Source organism: Lissotriton vulgaris, chromosome 10 (genome assembly GCF_964263255.1).
Source record: "Lissotriton vulgaris chromosome 10, aLisVul1.2, whole genome shotgun sequence".
Classification (NCBI taxonomy): domain Eukaryota; kingdom Metazoa; phylum Chordata; class Amphibia; order Caudata; family Salamandridae; genus Lissotriton; species Lissotriton vulgaris.
In genome coordinates this window covers 528,187,186-528,208,844 of record NC_141698.1, presented here as the reverse complement: position 1 = coordinate 528,208,844, position 21,659 = coordinate 528,187,186, and positions in this window count along the sequence as shown.

Here is a 21,659-nt window from a genome sequence, read left to right as displayed (position 1 = left end):
AAAGGTATTACTCCAGTCCCTGGCAGACCAATTGTCTCCGGAATAGGATCCCTACTGGAACCCCTGTCCCAGTGTTGTGATGTCTTTTTGCAACCAGTAGTAAAGAAAATTCCCTCCTACCTCCAAGACACCAGAGATGTCCTTCATTTGATCAATGATGTGGACGGGAGAGCAGATGTTGACCTCCTATTGACCTTAGACGTGGAAGCCTTATACACGAATATCCCCCTTTATTTATTTAGAGAGAGGAAGAGAGACCACCCCGTCATACTAACACTATCACCTGGGGAACTTTGTGCATCATTTGGCTATAGATTGATAGGACACGCCCACTGGACCCCTCTAAATATTGTCCTTTTAATGTGCCTCCCTGTTGCTTACATAATACATTCAGTAACTGTGTTGTCCCCCTCTGAGAAAAATGGGTGGGTAACTATGGCCCAAAACTGTGAGCAGGACCTCACAGGAAAGTAGATCTTCCCAGGCCTTCTTTTTCATATCATTTTTCCTCCCAATTACAATGGCCTTGTACTCCTTCCTTAAACTGGCCACCTCTGCCCTGTCTCTCTGAGTTGATTTTAAGGCTGTCATTAGTGCCTTGTGCGCTTTGGAACACTTGGCGTCAAACCAACGATGCTGTTTAGTCCCTCCGTGTAGAGGTTTAGCCTCCCCTGCCTTTGTGTGCTCAAAGTGGGGTGTCGCTATGCCCATTTGGCCCTCCTGATCGCCTAAAAAACATGATTCGCTGCCAGGGTGTACGTTAAAATCTCCTAATAAGATTATCTCGAAATTAGTGTAATTCATTTGACTGTACATAGTAATACATTGTTGCAGATCAGCTATGTGGTCATTTCCCCTATCCCTATCCCAAGAATTATACAAATTTATAAAAAGAGTTTTGCTACTGGATAGGACAGACCATTCAACAATAAGAATATTCTGTGAAATGCTCGGGACCTTCTTGAAAGTGCCTTTGAGATTAAGGGAAAACAAAAAAGCAAGACCACCCTTTGCCCTACCAGCGGGGCTAGGAGTTGCCGGGGTAGAGTAGGATGAGTAGCCATCTAGCCAGGAGTTGGGTGATATATCCCATGTTTCTTGACATGCTATAATATCATAGCTACTTACGAAATCAATCCATGATGGATCAACCCTCTTTGTTCTGATCCCGGCTACATTCCATGTTATCAATTTGCAAACTGTTGCTTCACCTGGATTATGAATCTCTAGGGTGGCTGACTGAGGTGGGGGTGGTTGTCAATCAATTTCTTCGATGTTGGAGAGGGGCGAGAAACGGTTACTCACTACTACCCCTCCTCCTTCCTTGTGAGTATGTGTCTGCAACAAGTTTGGGGCAGTCTGTGTAGCTAAATTTCCTCTGGTTTGATGCTCTATGGGTCTCACTGGTCTAGCCCCAGCTCCTGCTGAGAACCGGCTTCTGCTAGGTGATCCCGGGTATTCAGTGCAGCAGTGTGGGGTGTGAGGTGGGTAGAAGAACCCCAGGGGGACTGGTCTCATGTAAACTGCCCCCTCTAAGTCGGAACCATCCCAGAAGAGTTTATTGGCCTGGTCTGGGGGATCAAAGTTGACTACTACACAGTCCCCCTGCACTGACTTGGGACGTTTCCCAATCCAACCCACCCTGTTGGCGAATATGACCTTGTCTACTATATGGGTCCCACCACTGCTACCTTCTGCACACCATGCCCTAGCCTTTCTTAATAGGCCGGTGGCAGTTTCCACCGTGCCCTCTGCTAGAGCCGGCACACCAATGAAAATAGCTACTAGTGGGGCTCCCTCCGGGGGTAGATTTAGTTGCAGCTTACTTCCCCTAGTGTGCCTATTGAGAGCAGGTTTACTTGGGCGGGTATTAACATTTGTATTGGCCCCTATATTCCCCAGTAAGGGACCCTTCATACAAGGGGGAGTATTGAGCAAATTGGTAGGTCATGCCCCGTCAGACAAGTTGTTCTCCCTAGTGGGGAGCGGGTGGGGGTTCGGAGTTCTTTTGGACATATCAACGGCAGTGTTAATACCAGGGGCAACAGTGTCTCCTTTAAGTAAAATTGGCACTGATGAAAGATCTTTAACAATTTTATCTATTAAAGAACATTTCTTTAAGAGTCCGGAAAGGCAAGTGTTCAATGTGTCCACTATGTCTTTGGCAATATCTGCAATCAAGGGCTCAATGCTTGCACAAAAAAGCACCTCACCTCCAACTGTTCACCCATGCTTAGATCAGTCCCAGCGTGAGAAGTCGTGTTGGCCACCGCTTTCTTCCTCTTTGCAAAGTCCATTTTGGGGCCTTGGCCAGGGGTCGGATCCATCTGGGTTGGTGGCGGTAATGAGGTATTGATAGGTGGGGGGCAATCCGATGATGCCGCCACAGGTTTATTATTTATGACGACCACCTCCGATACTAGGCGGATAACAGACCCTCTGCCATGGTCAATAGGTTGTGCTACCGTGGTTAATGGGGACGGCGTGATACCCAGTTCATGTTCGGCACTCACCATTTCCTTAGTTAACGCCCCTACAGCCGAAGAAAGATATGAAATAATCGACTCTAAATGCCTCGGCACCTTGGCCCTTTTAACCCCTCCTCCGCAGTAACAATGTTCTTGCGCTTACCCATGGATGGATGTCAGGGGGCTGACCCTGCCCTGCCTCTTTCTGCCTCTGATGGCTGCAGATGGCCCCGCCCTTGTCCCGGGCTTCTCCCGGCTGCTCCCGCGCACAACTCGCGGGGCGAGAGGCGTTCCCTCCTGATAAGGCGCCTCCGGGAGCGTGGATAAGTTCACGGTCACGCCTGCCTGCAGCCAAGGCACGCTGGGTAGTGTAGTTCTTCACCCAGCGGCGGCTGCGCGATGTTCGGTGCTAGGCAGGCAAGATGGTCCCAGGTCCCAGAGGTGTAACAGTGAGCGTGGCAGGCCTTTTCCCTCACGGCGTTCTGGTGAGTCAAGCTGTGGCAGGAAGACCTGTACACTACTTCGAGCCGGCTTGAGTAAAAAAAAGCGGAAATCGCGATTTTACTCGCAATTTCCACCTGGCAACAAAGTGGATATTTTTCCTGAAGACGTAATACAGGATATCTATAAACTAAAAAAACAGTGCTACTTTGACAACCTGCAAGCAGAAGAACGTAAAGCACTTACAACGTTGAGTCAGGATAAAACTATTGAAATCAAGATGGCGGATAAAGGCGCAAATGTCATCATATGGGACAAATTGGAATGTGCAAAAGTAGCCCATGATCAATTACAAGATGAAGTGTACTATAAGAAATTAACAGCTGATCCAACAAAACAAATAAAAGAGTCATTGGACAAAAAGTTGAAAGACTGGTTTGATTTAGGTCTGATTGACTTTGATGAACACAAATATCTCACAGTGGATGACCCGGTGACCGCAACTATGTACTTCTTACCGAAGGTACATAAGAATCGAACTAGACCACCAGGGCGACCAATTGTCTCCGCTATGGACTCCCTGTTTGAACCAATAGCAAACTATCTGGATTTCTTTTTGCTTTCGTATGTTTCAAAATTAAGTTCTGTCATAAAAGACACGACGGATATGTTAAAACAACTGAATGGAATTCCCTGGAAATCATCGTACAGATTGATATCGATGGATGTCGTATCCTTATATATGAATATAGACCATGAGGTTGGAACTTCAGCCTGTAAATTCTTTCTCCAGGATAGAAACATGCACTATTCACATCAAAACATCATGCTGGAAAAAATTATAAGACTATGCCTGAATCAAATTTTTTTTTACTTTGGTGATGAAATCTACGCCCACACACAAGGCACGGCTATGGGTTTTTCCTTTAGCCCAAGTTTTGCCTGTCTCACCATGGGGTGGTGGGACCAGAAATGGGCGTGGCGAGCTGAAAATGACACTATGTTGAATAAAGTGATACTGTGGTTACGCTTTATCGATGACCTTCTCATTGTGTGGGATGGTTCAGAAAATGAATTCAAAGAATACTTTCAAATCCTCAATTCATCACCTGCAAACTTCAAATTCACATACGAAATAAGTGATAACAAAATAATCTTCTTGGACACTGACATATATATCAAAGCCAATGAAGTACACACTACCTTGCAAAGAAAGAAAACCGCAACCAATGCAACCTTGCACGCTAGCAGTTTCCATCAGCAGTGTTTATTCGAAAACATCCCATATGGGGAATTTTTAAGACTCCGTAGGATATGTTCAGAAGAATCAGAATGTGATAAACAAAGCACGTCTATGACTAAAAGATTTGAGAGGTGAGGATACTCAAAAAGTCACATAAAGAAAGGCTGGGAAAGAGCAAGCCAAAAGGATAGAAACACCTTACTGCAAGCAAGGAAGAAACAAGAAACCAAAGAAAGTGACAAAGAAGTAATAAGATCCATAGCAACCTTCTCAAATGAATCAAAACAAATCAGGGATAGCCTAAAGAAAAATTGGAATATTCTAAAGATGCCACCATTGGTCCGATTGTGGGTAATACACCACAAATAACATATCGTCGAGCAGCAAACTTTAAAGACCGATTGACTAAGAGTCATTTTTTCAAAGAGGAAAAGAAAGTATGGTTGAAAGGAAAAGGTTTAAAAAAATGTTACAACTGCAAAGTGTGTCATATAGGCAAACCAATCCAAGAGGTTATGTTATCAAATGGAAAGATCTGGAATATTGATGAACTTATCACATGTAGGACACCGTAGGTAATTTATGTAATTGAATGCCCTTGTCAACTAAAGTATGTGGGCAGTACTAAGAACGAACAGAAAAAGCCGATTTTGGAACATGTTAGGGCAACCGTACATCAGGACAGAAGCAATGCAGTTGCCAAACACATGGAGTCTCATCACAACAGCGAGTGGAAAAGTTTAAAATTCTATGGCATTGATACGGTAAAAAAACCCCTAAGAGGAGGAAACAGAGAAATCATGTTGAGAAAGAAAGAATCAAGATACATTCTCAGTCTGCGAACCATGACTCCGTATGGTCTAAATCAGAGTGAGGAAATGTATATAAATTTGTAAATAGACATTTGGACAGACAATATCATGAACTTTATGTAATAATGGCAGAGCAGAAACAGATACGTCTTTTCACATCATACCATAATTGTGTTTAAGTTTAATTTCATTAGTGAATGGAGTATAGTGCACAAGTTTTTTTCACATATAATCTAAGAACTGTGATGACAAATGATTTTGGTAAGTTGTTAAAAAGGCAAATGTAAAATGGCCACGAGAAGTATACAATGAGGCACAATATGATGCACATTATTGTTAATAATAGAGATAGTGATCTGAAATAATGATACAAAAGGCCACTGAAGGCATTCATTTAAAAAGGTGAAAATATTTTGTAAAATGAATACTACAAGAATAAACTCCAGGTTGTTTTAGAAAATGTCAGGGTATAATTTCAAAAAACCTTTAACCAGTATATCGTTTATAATTTATACAATCATCACATAAAGATTCACATTAGTTTAATTGCTATATAACTTTTGTTACCTTTGTATATCATTTTGGTGTTGTTATTGCACGAAATTTCACTGTTATGTGATGTCACTGACCATGTCATGAATGATGTAATATGTGACATCATCAGCAGTGGATTGCGGGTGCGCGATATATAGTTAGCGCATCTAACTATATATGGAATTTCAATGGTTTTATGCGAGTAAAATAAGGTTTTGTAAATGCAAATTCCTAACTATATATGTTCTATAACCAATGGTTTTTTCATTGAATTTTCAAGGTTTTGTAAATGCAAATTCCTAACTATATATGGACTATAACCTATGGTTTTTTCTGTGAATTTCAATGGTTTTTTAATAGCAAATATCAAAAGCTGTCAAATGTCAAGTACGTGATAGGTAAAAACGTTTTCGTGTTTATGCACGCTGATGTGCTTTGAACGCTGCCCCCCCCTCCCCTCTTTTCTCTTAGTAGTACTCTCTCTTTGCAGATAGTGAACGGTAGTTAACGCAGACCTTTACCCCCGTTGTAATCCATCGTACCTGCTTGTCTCTCCATTTGATTGATTGTTATCCAAGCATTTACTGTTTTAGAATTGGTTCTCTATGGATCATTCTCTATTTACAAACAAGCACAAAGTCGCAATACTCTGTTTAGTCTTTGCAGATAGTGAAAAATCGTGTAAAAAAATAAAAGTAATCGAGCAAAATCAGTAGACCACTAATTCGATCTCTTTTTGACCTCGGTAAAATACAAACATTAGGAACAACCCTTCATGAGAAATACGAAAATAGTGAAATGAACTGAGCTCCACACCATGAGGGCTGCAAGACAGCTCGACTCCGCCACCCACCCCGCCCAAAATAACGACAAACCCTATGCAAATATTATAAATATAGACAACACACCAGCAAAGAAACAGGGTAAAACATTTTATTAAATAACTATTTACATAACTATTTTATACTTTTTATTGCCCGATCCGGCTAGCTCAATCGATCGAGCATGAAACTCATGCACTGATAGCAAGCGTTGAGAGTTTGTAGAACGATGGCTTCAGATTTTCCACATACGGTGTAGTGGCGCCAACTGGGAGGGGGCGTTTGGATCCTGCCCCTTCCCCAAATAAGATTTTCATACGTGAGTGTTCGTTCATGCTTTTGGTCCCTGAGTTGCTTCGATGTCACTGCCTTACACAAATGGCATAAGTCCTGGATGTTGAGTGCCATACTTCAGAGTTCTAAGCAGCGCTTGTAACACTGTTTAAACCTTATTTGCACCTGCTGCAGCTTCACTATTCAAAGTAAGTGGGGTCCGTTTGTGGACCTGAGTGCATTGGAAAACAATGTGATACGGTGCCTCCCTAAACCGCTTGACGGAGGCCCCTGAGGGGCGGTGAGATGGCGCGGACTGAGAGGGGGCGCTTGGCTCCTGCCCCCTCCCCAAGTCGTGTTGCCCTGGTGTGGCCTGAGATCGCCCCCGACATAGGCGGCCGGCTCCCGGGGTCCGGCGGAATTTTTTGCCTTTTGATGACTCTTCCATTCTGGACCTTGTCCCACAATCCGTTTGACCTGAAGACACGCTGTAGTGGGGCGCCCCTTTACCGTTTTAGTTGCCATTCCGCCCGCTTTTGGTACTCTGTGCCTCTTCCGCCATTCAGCTGTTTACCGCCCGCTCTTGCGACTACAGCGTCTCGCTCACCATGTAGTTGAGTTGCTCCCGCTCTTAAGATTTAACCGAACTTTTTGGACTGCTGAAAGCGGTTGTATTCAGACCGCTAGTTGGTGGAGACATTTTGACTATATTCTGGACCTGCGTTGTCGCATAATGCGTCATATGACGCGCCGCGTTAGCGCACCCGGAAGTGCTCCGGTGCGCAAGGCGCAGCTTCCCGGAAACGGTCCAGAGCGCGCCGCGCAGCGCGTAACGTAAGCATAACAGGTCATGTGACTTGTTAATAAAACTTTTCATTGGTTCATTTTACTTTTGTTTTCCTAATGATGTAAGACTAGGTCATGTGACCTAAAAATAACACTTTTCATTGGATTAAAACATTTTTTTTCCAAAACGATGAAAGCCCCACCTTGTTTCTGGATGTTTCAGACTGAAGCTGGCGTCACCATGAGAGCACCACCATCTCGTAACTCCGTCGTGGCCATTCCGCAAGCAATCATGGCAGCCGCTCCCCACCGGAAGCCTGCGGGAGTCGAGGTCCCCCAACACTTTTGTAGAATCTTCAAGGCTGAGGGGACGCTTTCGAGAATGGGACCCAAGCCCTGGCAGACAAGCGTCCGAGTTCCAAAGTGTCCCAGGGCCATTTTACTGGACCAGGCCCAAATCCGAAGAGCCGGCCGCCATTTTAAGAGTCCTGTGGCAGCCGCCTATCGCTGCACCGCAAGAGTGGGAGCAACTCAACTACATGGTGAGCAAGACGCTGTAGCCGTAAGAGCGGGCGGTAAACAGCTGAATGGCGGAAAAGGCACAGTGTAGCAAAAGCGGGCGGAATGGCAACTGAAACGATAAAGGGGCGCCCCACTACAGCAGACGAGCCTCCGCCATGTGCTTCACAACTGCATACGTATCTCGTGATATCAAGGTTGGGCAACCAGTACACAACAAGCAGTTACGAGTCCCATTTACACCGGAGCCATTTTGGGCGCGGCCGGGCAGGTCCAGGATCTAGTCAAACATAACAAATGAGGCTGACGTCTCTGAAGCAGTTGACGCACAGCAGGACATAGCAAATAAACATGAAGTCTCTAAAGCTGTTAACTCACTGCAGGACAAAACAAGTGAACCTGAAACCTCTGGAATAATTGTCGCTCAAAAGAACAACACACAAAACTCTGTAGAGCCTGAAGAAAGAAAAACAGAACGGCACTGTAGTTTCAAACACACTTAACACTAATGACTAAACAAAGATATCGTCTGTTTATGAAGCAGTTATCATATAAACAGAATTGACAAAGAAGTGTGCAGACACCAATGCTATTAAGAAACACAAGGAAATCCCTAACGCATCAGCATTCTCGGAAGAGGTTGACACAGATAACATCTTAAGGAACAAAGAAAGACAAAATAAGGATGAGGAAGTTATCACTTTAGTTTTTTCATCAGCTAGCAACAGCAAGAAACACATTGTAATGGAGATTAGAGAGGCTACGGATGGATAAATAAATTATCAAAAGAAATGGCTACTCCCCCCTTTAGCAGATTAGCTAAATCTTTGCGTAATTTGGACATTAAAGTTATATTATTGTTGTTGGTGTTGTTATGGTTATAGTTCTGGTTAATTTCAGCAAGAAACACATTGTAATGGAGAATAGAGAGGCTACGGATGAGTGAATAAATTATCAAAAGAAATGGCGACTCCCCCCTTTAGCAGATTAGCTAAATGTTTGCGTAATTTAAGCATAAAAGTTATATTATTGTTGTTGTTGTTGTTATCGTTATAGTTCTGGTTAATTTCCATTCAGAGTGTCCTACACAGCACCACTCTAGGTAAACACTACTTTATGTAAAACCTGCACTTAGTTGGTCACCATGGGGTTTAAAGAAGGGATGGTTCTTCACCTTGGTGCCGTCCACAACTCAGCACGTTGTGCTGCCTTGGGACTATTCGCACAAAAGACAGCTTCGGACCATTGTTGTTTTTTTTTGTCAAAAAATGTTTAAATATATTTACAGTTTTTGTTACGTTCGTTATATTTAAAAGTTAATAAAGTTTTATAATCCTACTTTTTTGGAGTACTATATATTATTAAAAAATCGGGTGAATGGGGCCTTGAATCGGGTTATTGTCATGTGTGGGCTTTGCAAGTGTACTGCTACAGGATCGGACATTTCAAACTCAAATGCACGTTCTTTTTCTTACCTTTCCGAAGCATGGAGCGCAATAGCAGGCAGAGAAAGGGTGATGCAAGTGTTGAACACTTCCTTGCCTGGCAAGTTGCTGGCAGTGCCCCCCCCCGCCCGCTCCTGAATGAGGACACACACACACCGCCGCCCCGAGTACTTGACAAATCTTTAAAAGACCATGCGCTTGTTCATGAGGCTTAAATGGTTTATCACCCCTTCTAGAACCCCTGCATCGACCCTCTGACGTTTCCTGGAAGAATTAGCACGTAACACAATACCAAGCCCTGTCAGCTGAAACCCCTGAGGAATCATGGGGCATATTATCAAGGGGGTTTAATTCCGCTTTTTTGGCTTTAAAAGCCAAGAAAGCGGAGATAAAATTATCTCCCTATTACCAAGCTGTCACTAACACCAGTTAGTGACAGCTAAAAAGGAGATAGCCACCTTCTTGGGCCCCGCTTTGCATGTCAGTGATATCTATCACTAATGACATGCAAAGTGGGCGTGCCAAGATGTTAGCGACTGGAAACAGTCCCTTACATCGCTATCTACTATTACCAAATTTTGGAGATATTCGCGCTAAGCGCGAATATCTCCACAAGCTAACACCTGCCCTGAGCAACTCTTAGCCATGTTATCCAATTGGAGGTGGATAACATGGCTAAGCGCATTTGCTGGATAATGCACGAATATCGCTGAGTTTTCAGCGATATTCATGCATTGCGGCCGTTTTTTATCGCATTTGCGAGCAGTTCTTAGCCATGTTATCCAATGGGAGGTAGATAACATAGCTAAGAGCATTTGCTGGATAATGCATGAATATCGCTGACTTTTCAGCGATATTCATGCATTGCGGCCGTTTTTTATCGCATTTGCGAGCAGTTCTTAGCCATGTTATCCAATTGGAGGTGGATAACATGGCTAAGAGCATTTGCTGGATAATGCATGAATATCGCTGACTTTTCAGCGATATTCATGCATTGCGGCCGTTTTTTATCGCATTTGCGATAAACCTTGCTAATAGCAAGGTTTATCTGCGATAAAAATCGCCGATGTGCGGCGATAATTTTTGTCTCTAAACAAGTTAGAGACATAAATTATCGCTAGTTGTTGGTAATATGCCCCCGGGTTTTTGCTTGCAGGAATCGGGAGGCGGGAGACTACCACTGAAATCACTAGTCTCACGCCTGAATCGGGAGGGTTGGCATGTCTGGATTCTCTACAGCTGGGGCCATAAACTACATCCGCAGGGCTAGGTGATAGCCTGGGACCGGCCTGGCATCTAAAATGGCTGCCGTGCACGACAAAATTGTGGCATTGGAAAAAAGGCAAGATGGCGCAGACAATGTTTATCAATAAGGATTCATTTATAACAAAATATTTTATCGCACTGACAAATTGGTGGTCAACACTTCCTGATTTCCTTCTAATCGAACGTTAACAGACGTCACGCAGCAAAAAAAAAAAAAGCTCACGCACAGCCGCTGGAAGACATGTATCAACATATATGAGCCTCCTCAGCCACCCTCAGAAAACATAAGGGATTAGGATACGTCTCCCGCACCCCCTTATACCTAGTAATTTAATTAAAACGAAGCACAAAATGGTCTCCCGCACCCCCTTATACCTAGTAATTTAATTAAAACGAAGCACAAAATGGCGAATTCCCGTTTCGCTACCAGTTTGCGGCCCAGTTCGCGGCCCGGGAAGCGCTTCTATCGTGAAAAATATATATTTTTTTATTTTCCCCACGGGACCCTTTAAAAACCCCAACAACATTCCTAGGGGGTCAAGAGGGGTATACCTTGCCCCCTTTCATTAAATTCCCCCTTCGTTTTTCACCTCTTCTTCTCTCTCGATCCTACCGAGAGATAAGATGGCGGCCGCTCCGGACTGTTTAGAATGTTGACAGACACCGGGGAGCCAATCAGCTTCGCATCGCAAAGTTCCGTTTCGCGAAAAGTAAGCGGACCGGAGCGCAGCCCGGAGCGCTGTTACAGATATATATCTTGTTTTAAACGTTAATTTCTCAAAATCCACTGGAGCACATATATTGAGACCTAGCAAAGGCACATCGGGCTAACAGTCCCTACAATTTTGCCAAGTTTCGTACAAATCCATTCAGCCGTTCGAGCTAAAAGTGAGGCCAAAGGCCCTATGGAAATTAACATGGGAAAAACGCGTTTTGGGACCCCCCTTTTTTCTCGGCCCCCCCTTGACGAAACTCCCCCAAATTTTCGGGGGCTGCTCAGAAACAAAATGTGCCATTTTCCTGAAAATGTCAGCCGATTCCGTCCACAAACGCCAAAGTTATTAGACATAGAATTTTCAAAAGTTCCATAGACAAATAATCCTAACTATATATACCTACTGGCGACAGCCAGTAGGTAATATATACATATATATATATATATATACATATATACATATGTATATATATATATATACATATATACATATATTACCTACTGGCGATAGCCAGTAGGTATATATAGTTAGGATTATTTCTCTATGGAACTTTTGAAAATTCTATGTCTAATAACTTTGGCGTTTGTGGACGGAATCGGCTGAAATTTTCAGGAAAATGGCACATTTTGTTTCTGAGCAGCCCTTGAAAATTTGGGGGGGTTTCGTCAAGGGGGGGGGCCGAGAAAAAAGGGGGGTCCCAAAACACGTTTTTCCCATGTTAATTTCCATAGGGTGTTTGGCCTCACTTTTAGCTCGAACGGCTGAATGGATTTGCACGAAACTTGGCAAAATTGTAGGGACTGTGAGCCCGATGTGCCTTTGCTGGGTCTCAATATATGTGCTCCAGTGGATTTTGAGAAATTAACGTTTTAAAAAATGTATATATCTGTGACAGCGTCCCAGATAGCGCTCCAGATCGCGTACTTTTCGCGTAACGGAGCTTTGCGTAGCGAAGCTGATTGGCTCTCCGGTGTCTGTCAAGATTCTAAACAGTCCGGAGCTGCCGCCATTTTGTCTCTCGGTAGGATCGAGAGACAAGAGGAGGAGAAAAACGAAGGGGGAATTAAATGAAAGGGGGCAAGGTAGACCCTCTTGACCCCCTAGGAATGATGTTGGGGTTATTAAAGGGTCCCGTGGGGAAAATAAAAAAAATAGATTTTTCACGGTAGAAGCGCTTCCGGGGCAGCGAACTGGGCCGCAAACTGGTAGCGAAACGGGAATTCGCCATTTTGTGTTTCGTTTTAATTAAATTACAGGGTATAAGGGGGGACGGGAGACGTATCCTGACCCCTTATGTTTTCTGAGGGTGGCTGAGGAGGCTCATATATGTTGATACATGTCTTCCAGCGGCTGTGCGTGAGCGTTTTTTTTTTTTGCTGCGTGACGTCTGTTAACGTTCGATTCGATGGAAATCAGGAACTGTTGACCGCCATTTTGTCACTGCGATAAAATATTTTGTTATAAATTAATCCTTATTGATAAACATTGTCTGCGCCATCTTGCCTTTTTTCCAATGCCACACTTTTGTCGTGCACGGCAGCCATTTTAGATGCCTTGACCAGACCCACTCTCAGCACGCCGCCGATCCTCAGCATGGCTTCCCACCCTCGCAAGCATCTCCCCCACGCACTGGTCACCCCCGCTCTCTCTCTCATGCATGGGCCATAAACCTCCCCCCATCTGCGCTGCTCTTCCCTGAGAATCACACCCCGTGCCCACCCGACACCTCCCTTTCACCCTATTCACTACCGCACCCTCTGACACTCCTCTTCCTCTGTGTCCGATTGTCCAGGCCGGTCCCAGGCTATCACCTAGCCCTGTGGATGTAGTTTATGGCCCCAGCTGTAGAGAATCACCCCTCTTCAAAGGAGTTACAGTAGATCAAGGCCCCCACCCCATGAGATCCGTCACACCATACGTGTTCCTACTATCTGATAACCATCCTGTATTGTGCTTGGGGAGGGGATTCTCACTGTGAGGGTGTGTGGGACCGAGCCTGAAGCGGAAGATTCCAGGGATGCCTCTTTGTACATCAAAGTTTTTACAATTATGTGTCACATTAAAAATATATAGCACTCCAACAAAGTAGTAGGATTATAAAACTTTAATAACTTATAAATATATACAATGCAACAAAAACAGTAAACACATTTAAACATTTTTTTGAAAAAAGAAGCAACAATGGTCAGTAGCTGTGTTTTGTGCGAATAGTCCCAAGGCAGCACAACGAGCTGAGTTCTGGACGGCACCCAGGTGATGTCACCTGGGTGCCGCACTGGTTTTTGGTATCCTACAATGCAGCTCCGAAAAATGGCGTGGGGCGTCCCTGGGGAGGCCTTGTCAGTAGCGGTCTGTTGTGCGAATAGTTCCAAGGCAGCAGAACGCGCTGAGATGTGGATGGCACCCAGGTGATGTCCAGTAAACTGCCGCACTGGTTTTTGTATCCTATAATGCTGCTCCGAAAAACGGCGTGGGGCGCCCTGGGGGGGGGGGGGAGGCGGCGTGAACGGGCCTCCCCAGGTGGCGGCTCGTGTGCTGTAGTGGGGCGCCCCTTTACCGTTTCAGTTGCCATTCCGCCCGCTTTTGGTACACTGTGCCAAAATCCGCCATTTAGCTGAGTTGCGCCCACTCTTGCGGTTCAGCGATAGGCGGCTGCCACAGGACTCTCAAAATGGCGGCAGGCTCTTTCCTTTTTGGGCCTGGCCCACTAAAATGGCCCTGGGACACCTTGGAACTCGGACGCTTGTCTGCTAGGTCTTGGACCCCATTCTCGAAAGCGTCCCCTCAGCCGTGAAGATTCTACAAAAGTCTTGGGGGCCCTCGACTCCTGCAGGCTTCCTTTGGGGAGCGGCTGCCATGATTGCTCGTGGAATGACCACGACGGAGCCACGAGATGGTGGTGCTTTCATGCTGACGCCAGCTTCAGTCTGAAACATCCAGAAACAAGGTGGGGCTTTCATCGTTTGGAAAAAAAAAAATTCTAAACCAATGAAAAGTGTTATTTTTAGGTCATATGACTAAGCCTTCCATCATTAGGAAACCAAAAGTAAAATGAACCAATGAAAAGTTTTATAAACAAGTCACATGACCTGTTATGCGGCACAGGGCTATAAAAAGCGTAGAAAATCCGTTGGCAATTGAGGCGGCGTCAGTAGCGGACCGATGTGCGAATAGGCCGAAGGCAGCACAACGTGCCGAGATCCGGATGGCACCGAGGTGGTGTCCAGCAAGTTGCTGCACTGGTATGGCTATCCTACAATGCTGCGCCGAAAGTCAGCGTGGGGCGCCCCGTTGGCCTGTGAGGTCGCGTCAGTCAGTGGGGGCTGTTTGAGGATCTGACTGCATTGGAAAGCAATGTGATGCTGTGCGTCGCCCCCAAGATGGAGGCTCCTCAGCTGCAGTGTGGCGCCCTTTGGTGTTTCACTCGCTATCCAGTTGAGTTGCGTCCGCACTTGCTGCTACAGTAGGCCGAAGGCAGCACAACGCGCCGAGATCTGGATGGCACGGAGGTGGTGTTTATGCAAGTTGCTGCTCTGGTGTGGCCATCCTACAATGCTGCGCTGAAAGTCGGCGTGGGGTGCCCCGTTGGCCTGTGAGGTGGTGTCAGTAGCGGACCGATGTGTGAATAGGCTGGAACCAGCACAAGGCGCCAAGATCCGGATGGCACCGAGGTGGTGTCATAGTTGAGAGTTCTGAGCAGTGCTTGTAACACTGTCTGAAGCTTATTTGCACCTGCTGCAGCTTCACTATCGCCCTGGTGTGGCCAAAGATCGCCCATGACATAGGCGGCCGGCTCCCGGGGTCTGGCGGAACTTTTTTCCTTTTCCTTTCTGCATCTTGTCCCACAATCCGTTTGACCTGAAGACACGACCAGGTCCCTGAATGTGTGCAGGGGGACGCTATTGATTGAATCAAAATGGCGGCTTCACACAAAGCTGAGTCAAGTGTTGCTGTTGATGCTATACAGACAAAAATTGGTTTTCAGTTTGTACATTCTTCAGGATTTTTCCATCCAAGGCTGGTTGAGAGTTTGTAGAACAATGGCTTCAGATTTTCAACATACTACTCTTCAACATTCTTCCTAAATGTAACAATGTGAGACTCACTAGGAGAACGGCTGTTTATCTTTCCTTTCAAAATGCTGCCAACAATATTTTCTGAATGGAAGACACCATCTTGTAGCATAAATGGCCGAAAGGGGTTCTGGTCCGGCCGCTGGTTGGTGGAGACATTTTCACTATATCCTGGACCTGCCCGGCCTGGCCCAAAATGGCGCCGGTATAAATGGGACTCGTAACTCCTTGTTGTGTACTGGTTGAACAACCTTGATATCACGAGATACGAATGCAGTTTTGAAGCACATGGCGGGCGGGGACGAGAATTGATTGAATATTTCGACATCCCTATTGATATTAAGTTCTGATGTGTTATTGATTACTGTACAATTGAAAGTTCGAATTGACGTCACCCATGGTACTTGCCCGCAAATGTATATCTAGATAATTTTATTGAAAGTGGCCCTGTCGTATTTTAATTACAAAATGTACGCCCACCGATTCCGCAACGGTTAGACACCTTAGTTCTTGCAACCTAATGGCCCGCTCGTTACGTTCCTCTACAATGTAAATGTCTCCTCATCATATACGATTCCAGTTTGCTCCGTGGCCGGCCCACGTGGTTATAGGCCCGTATTTGTATACTGACATTTTCACAATAAAGGTTTTTAAAACAAAACATGGTAGTAGTATTTACATTGGTAAAGTTTTTAATTTTAGTCACTGTTTTCGAATCAGTAAAAGGCAAGTGAAATAAACAGTCCAATTACATGACGGATAAAAGGTATAATACGCAGTAACGCAGTAAAGATAAATGGTCAAGGGCAGTTGTGTTTTCCACTCCTGCAACATAAAGTGATCGATAAGAATCTGATAATCAGGCGTATCGGCGACTAAGACAGCAGGCCAAGCCTCTTTTACTCAACGGCTCCGTCATGGGACGAAGAAACGCCCTTTTTCTCGAAAAAGGAATATATTTTACTTGCAGGACAGTTGTAAATTTTCCGGGAAAGTACATTAGCTTGAAACATTATAACATATATGTTTAAGAAAAAATAATGTTCGAAACCAATAAAAAGCGTAATTTTTAGGTCATATGACCAAGCCTTTCATCATTAAAATAACAAAAGTAAAATGAACCAATGAAAAGTTTTATTAACAAGTCACATGACCTGTTATGCTTACGTTACGCGCTGCGCGCCGCGCCCCGGATCGCTTCCGGGAAGCTGCGCTTCGCGTACGGGAGCACTTCCGGGTGCGCTAACGCGGCGTGTCATATAACGCATTACGCGACAACGTAGGTCCAGAATATAGTCAAAATGTCTCCACCAACCAGCATTCGGAACACAACCCCTTTCAGCAGTCTAAAAAGTTCTGTTAAATTACAACAGAAGGGACAGGCAACAAGAACCATCAGTCAAAGAGGGGAGGGCAAGTTCTTCTCTACCGGGTCACGTTGGGGCGCTACCGGAACTGATCGAATTGGTAGTCTACAGTGTTTCTGGATGTTTCAGACTGAAGCTGGCGTCAGCATGAGAGCACCACCATCTCGTAGCTCAGTCGTGGCCATTCCACGAGCAATTATGGCAGCCGCTCCCCACCAGAAGCCTGCGGGAGTCGGGGGCCCCCAAGACTTTTGTAGAATCTTCAAGGCTGAGGGGACGCTTTCGAGAATGGGACCCAAGCCCTAGCAGACAAGCGTCCGAGTTCCAAGGTGTCCCAGGGCCATTTTAGTGGACCACGCCCAAATCTGAAGAGCCGGCCGCCATTTTGAGAGTCCTGTGGCAGCCGCCTATCGCTGCATCGCAAGAGCGGGAGCAACTCAACTACATGGTGAGCGAGACGCTGTAGTCGCAACAGCGGGCGGTAAACAGCTGATTTGCGGAAGAGGCACAGTGTAGCAAAAGCGGGCGGAATGGCAACTGAAACAGTAAAGGGGCGCCCCACTACAGCGTGTCTTCAGGTCAAACGGATTGTGGGACAAGGTCCAGAATGGAAGAGTCATCAAAAGGCAAAAAGTTCCGCCGGACCCCGGGAGCCGGCCGCCTATGTCGGGGGCGATCTCAGGCCACACCAGGGCAACACGACTTGGGGAGGGGGCAGGAGCCAAGCGCCCCCTCCCAGCCCGCTCCATCTCACCGCCCCTCGGGGGCCTCCGTCAAGCGGTTCAGGGAGGCACCGCATCACATTGTTTTCCAATGCAGTCAGGTCCACAAACGGCCCTCACTTACTTTGAGAATAGTGAAGCTGCAGCAGGTGCAAATAAGCTTCAGACAGTGTTACAAGCGCTGCTCAGAACTCTGAACTATGGCACCCAACATCCAGGACTTATGCCATTTGAGCATGGCAGTGACATCGAAGCAACTCAGGGACCAAAACCATGAACGTACACTCACGTATGAAAATCTTACTTGGGGAGGGGGCAGGAGCCAAGCGCCCCCTCCCAGTCCGCGCCACCACACCGTATGTTGAAAATATGAAGCCATCGTTCTACAAACTCTCAACCAGCCTTGGATGGAAAAATCTTGAAGAATGTACAAACTGAAAACCAGTTTTTGTCTGCATAGCATCAGCAGCAACGCTTGCTATCAGAGTGCATGAGTTTCATGCTCGATCGATTGAGCTAGCCGGATCGGGCAACAAAAAGTATAAAATAGTTATGTAAATAGTTATTTAATAAAATGTTTTACCCTGTTACTTTGCTGGTGTGTTGTATATATTTATAATATTTGCATAGGGTTTGTCGTTATTTTGGGTGGGGTGGGGTGGGGTGGGCGGCAGAGTCGAGCTGTCTTGCAGCCATCATGGTGTGGAGCTAAGTTCATCTCACTAGTTTCGTATTTCTCATGAGGGGTTGTTCTTAATGTTTCTATTTTAGCGAGGTCAAAAACAGATCCCATTAGTGGCCTACTGATTTTGCTCGATTCCTTTTGTTTTTTTAAACGATTTTTCACTATCTGCAAAGACTAAACAGAGTATTGCGACTCTGTGCTTGTTTGTAAATACAGAATGAACCAAAGAGAACCAATTCAAAAATATTAAATGCTTGGATAACAATCAATCAAATGGAGAGAGAAGCAGGCACGACGGATTACAACGGGGGCAAAGGCCTGCGTTAACTACCCTTCACTATCTGCAAAGAGACAGTACTCCTAAGAGAAAAGAGGGGGGGCAGCGTTCAAAGCACATCAGCGTGCATAAACACGAAAATGTTTTTACCTATCATGTACTTGACATTTGACAGCATTTGATATTTGCTACTAAAAAAACATTGAAATTCACTGAAAAAACCATAGGTTATAGACCATATATAGTTAGGAATTAGCATTTACAAAACCTTGAAAATTCACTGAAAAAACCATAGGTTATAGACCATATATAGTTAGGGATTTGCATTTACAAAACCTTATTTTACTCGCATAAAACCATTGAAATTCGCATATATAGTTAGTTGCGCTAACTATATATCGCGCACCCGCAATCCACTGCTGATGATATCACATATTACATCCTTCATGACATGGTCAGTGACATCACTGATGACATCGCTGATGACATCTCAAAGGACATCACTGATGGCATCACTGATGACATCTCAAATGACATCACTGATGACATCACTGATGACATCTCAAATGATATCACTGATAACATCACTGATGACATCTCATTTGACATTACTGATCACATCAATGATGACATCATTCATGTGATAATACGATTAACCTCTTCAGACTCTAATATAACCTTAGATACACTCAGAGTAAACAGACACTCACAGACTGTCACTCATCCATGGAATTACTCACACACCTAGTCAGTCATGCAAAGAATCAATCACACCTCCATTTGCTCAACTATACAGTTATACACACCTTACTTATTCAAACATATTCTAACACATATTTACTCTCTTATACAATCACTGATACAAGTTTTCAATGATCCATGCAGCCACTCACACATTCACTGGCTCTTATGCACAGTAATTTATATATGTCAACTCTCACATGTACTGTGTTTTACATATGTACTTACTTTGACATGTAGCACTGAGATATCCATTCACTCACCAATACACTCATGCACACAGTCAACCGCCCATACAGCTGTTTCCACATGCACTATTGAACCCATAGATCTAGTGAATCAACTGCTTACACATCTATGCACAGAGTCACACACCTCCCAGCCACCCCCACACACACACACACTCACTCTCCCATACAAATACTTGGACAACCAATCAATAACCCATATAGTTACTCATATAGCTACTGATCAACACATGCAGCAGTTTACAGAACAACAGACATAATGATGCACACATTAAGACAGTTTAGTCACTAACCCATGCACTCAGTGAGACACATTTAATCACTCTCTCATACAGTCAATCATGCACCTACTAAATCCTTCATCCAGACACTTATACATCCACTCATTCTTCAATATGTAAGATATATTTTAACTTTACAAAAACAGACAGCCACTGGATGATGTCATCAGTGATGTCATCAGTGATGTCACTGACCATGTCATGAATGATGTAATATGTGACATCATCATCAGTGGATTGCGGGTGCGCGATATATAGTTAGCGCAACTAACTATACATGCGAATTTCAATGGTTTTATGCGAGTAAAATAAGGTTTTGTAAATGCTAATCCCTAACTATATATGGTCTATAACCTATGGTTTTTTCAGTGAATATATATATATATATATATATATATATATATATATATATATATATATATATATATAGTTATATATATATATATATATATATATATATATACAATTACCGCTCCGGTGCTTAGCCCACCATTAGGAGAAACACGGACGCTGGAATTGCTGTTCTCACTGCTGGCAACAGTGACTTTTATTTACACCAGGTGCGCAAAAAGTCAGGCAGGATGACGCGTTTCGGCTAACACAGTAGCCTTGTTCACATACCTGCACTGCTCAAACGAATGCATTTAAATACACAGGTGCAAAATAACCACGTGACTTGAGAACTACACATACCGTAGAAAGTGAAAACATACTGCATGTCAAAGAAGACTACAAAAAAGGAAAGAACAAAAACCTTTGTTTGTAAATTGCGGTTCAAATACTTTAAAATCGCTATTTGCTCATTACTCATTAGTTTGTATTATTCTTATTTTTCTTGAAGCATGGTAGTAATCTTTGCATAATTAATACAATATACAAATACACATTTGAGCTGTCAGAGTAATTAACATTGCAACATCTTGGTAATCTGATGGTACTAATTAAGATCGAATTGTTCGTCTCAGAGCGGGTTGACTCTCCTATTCGGGTCCTAGAATGTTTCCATGCAAAAAATGTATCATTGAAATAACCCCAAACCATCATCCCTATGCTTGCGACTAAATTCCAAGCTAGTTTGGTTTCCCATTCCTGGTGTTGCAAACCCCCTTCTACCTCCAGCTCAATAGTGATTGGATTTTATATATATATATATTCAATGAAAAAACCATTGGTTATAGAACATATATAGTTAGGAATTTGCATTTACAAAACCTTATTTTACTCGCATAAAACCATTGAAATTCCATATATAGTTAGATGCGCTAACTATATATCGCGCACCCGCAATCCACTGCTGATGATGTCACATATTACATCATTCATGACATGGTTGGTGACATCACTGATGACATCACTGATTACAACATCCAGTGACTTTATGTTTCTGTAAAGTTAAAATATGTTTTACATATTGAAGAATGAGTGGATATATAAGTGTCTGGATGAAGGATTTACTAGGTGCATGACTGACTGATTGAGTGAGTGATTAAATGTGTCTCACTGAGTGCATGGGTTAGTGACTAAACTATTTTAATTTGTGCATCATTATATCTGTTGTTCTACAAACTGCTGCATATGTTGATCAGTAGCTATATGAGTAACTGTATGGGTTATTGATTGGTTGTCCAAGTATTTGTATGGGAAACTGAGTGTGTGTGTATGGGTGGCTGGGAGGTGTGTGACTCTGTACATAGATGTGTGAGTAGTTGATTCACTATATGTATAGATTCAAAAGTGCATGTGGAAACAGCTGTATGGGCGGTTGACTGTGCATGAGTGTATTAGTGAGTGAATGGATATCTCAGTGCTACATGTCAAAGTAAGTACATATGTAAAACACAGTACATGTGAGAGGTGACATATATAAATAACTGTGCATAAGAGCCAGTGAATGTGTGAGTGGCTGTATGGATCATTAAGAACATGTATCAGAGATTGTAT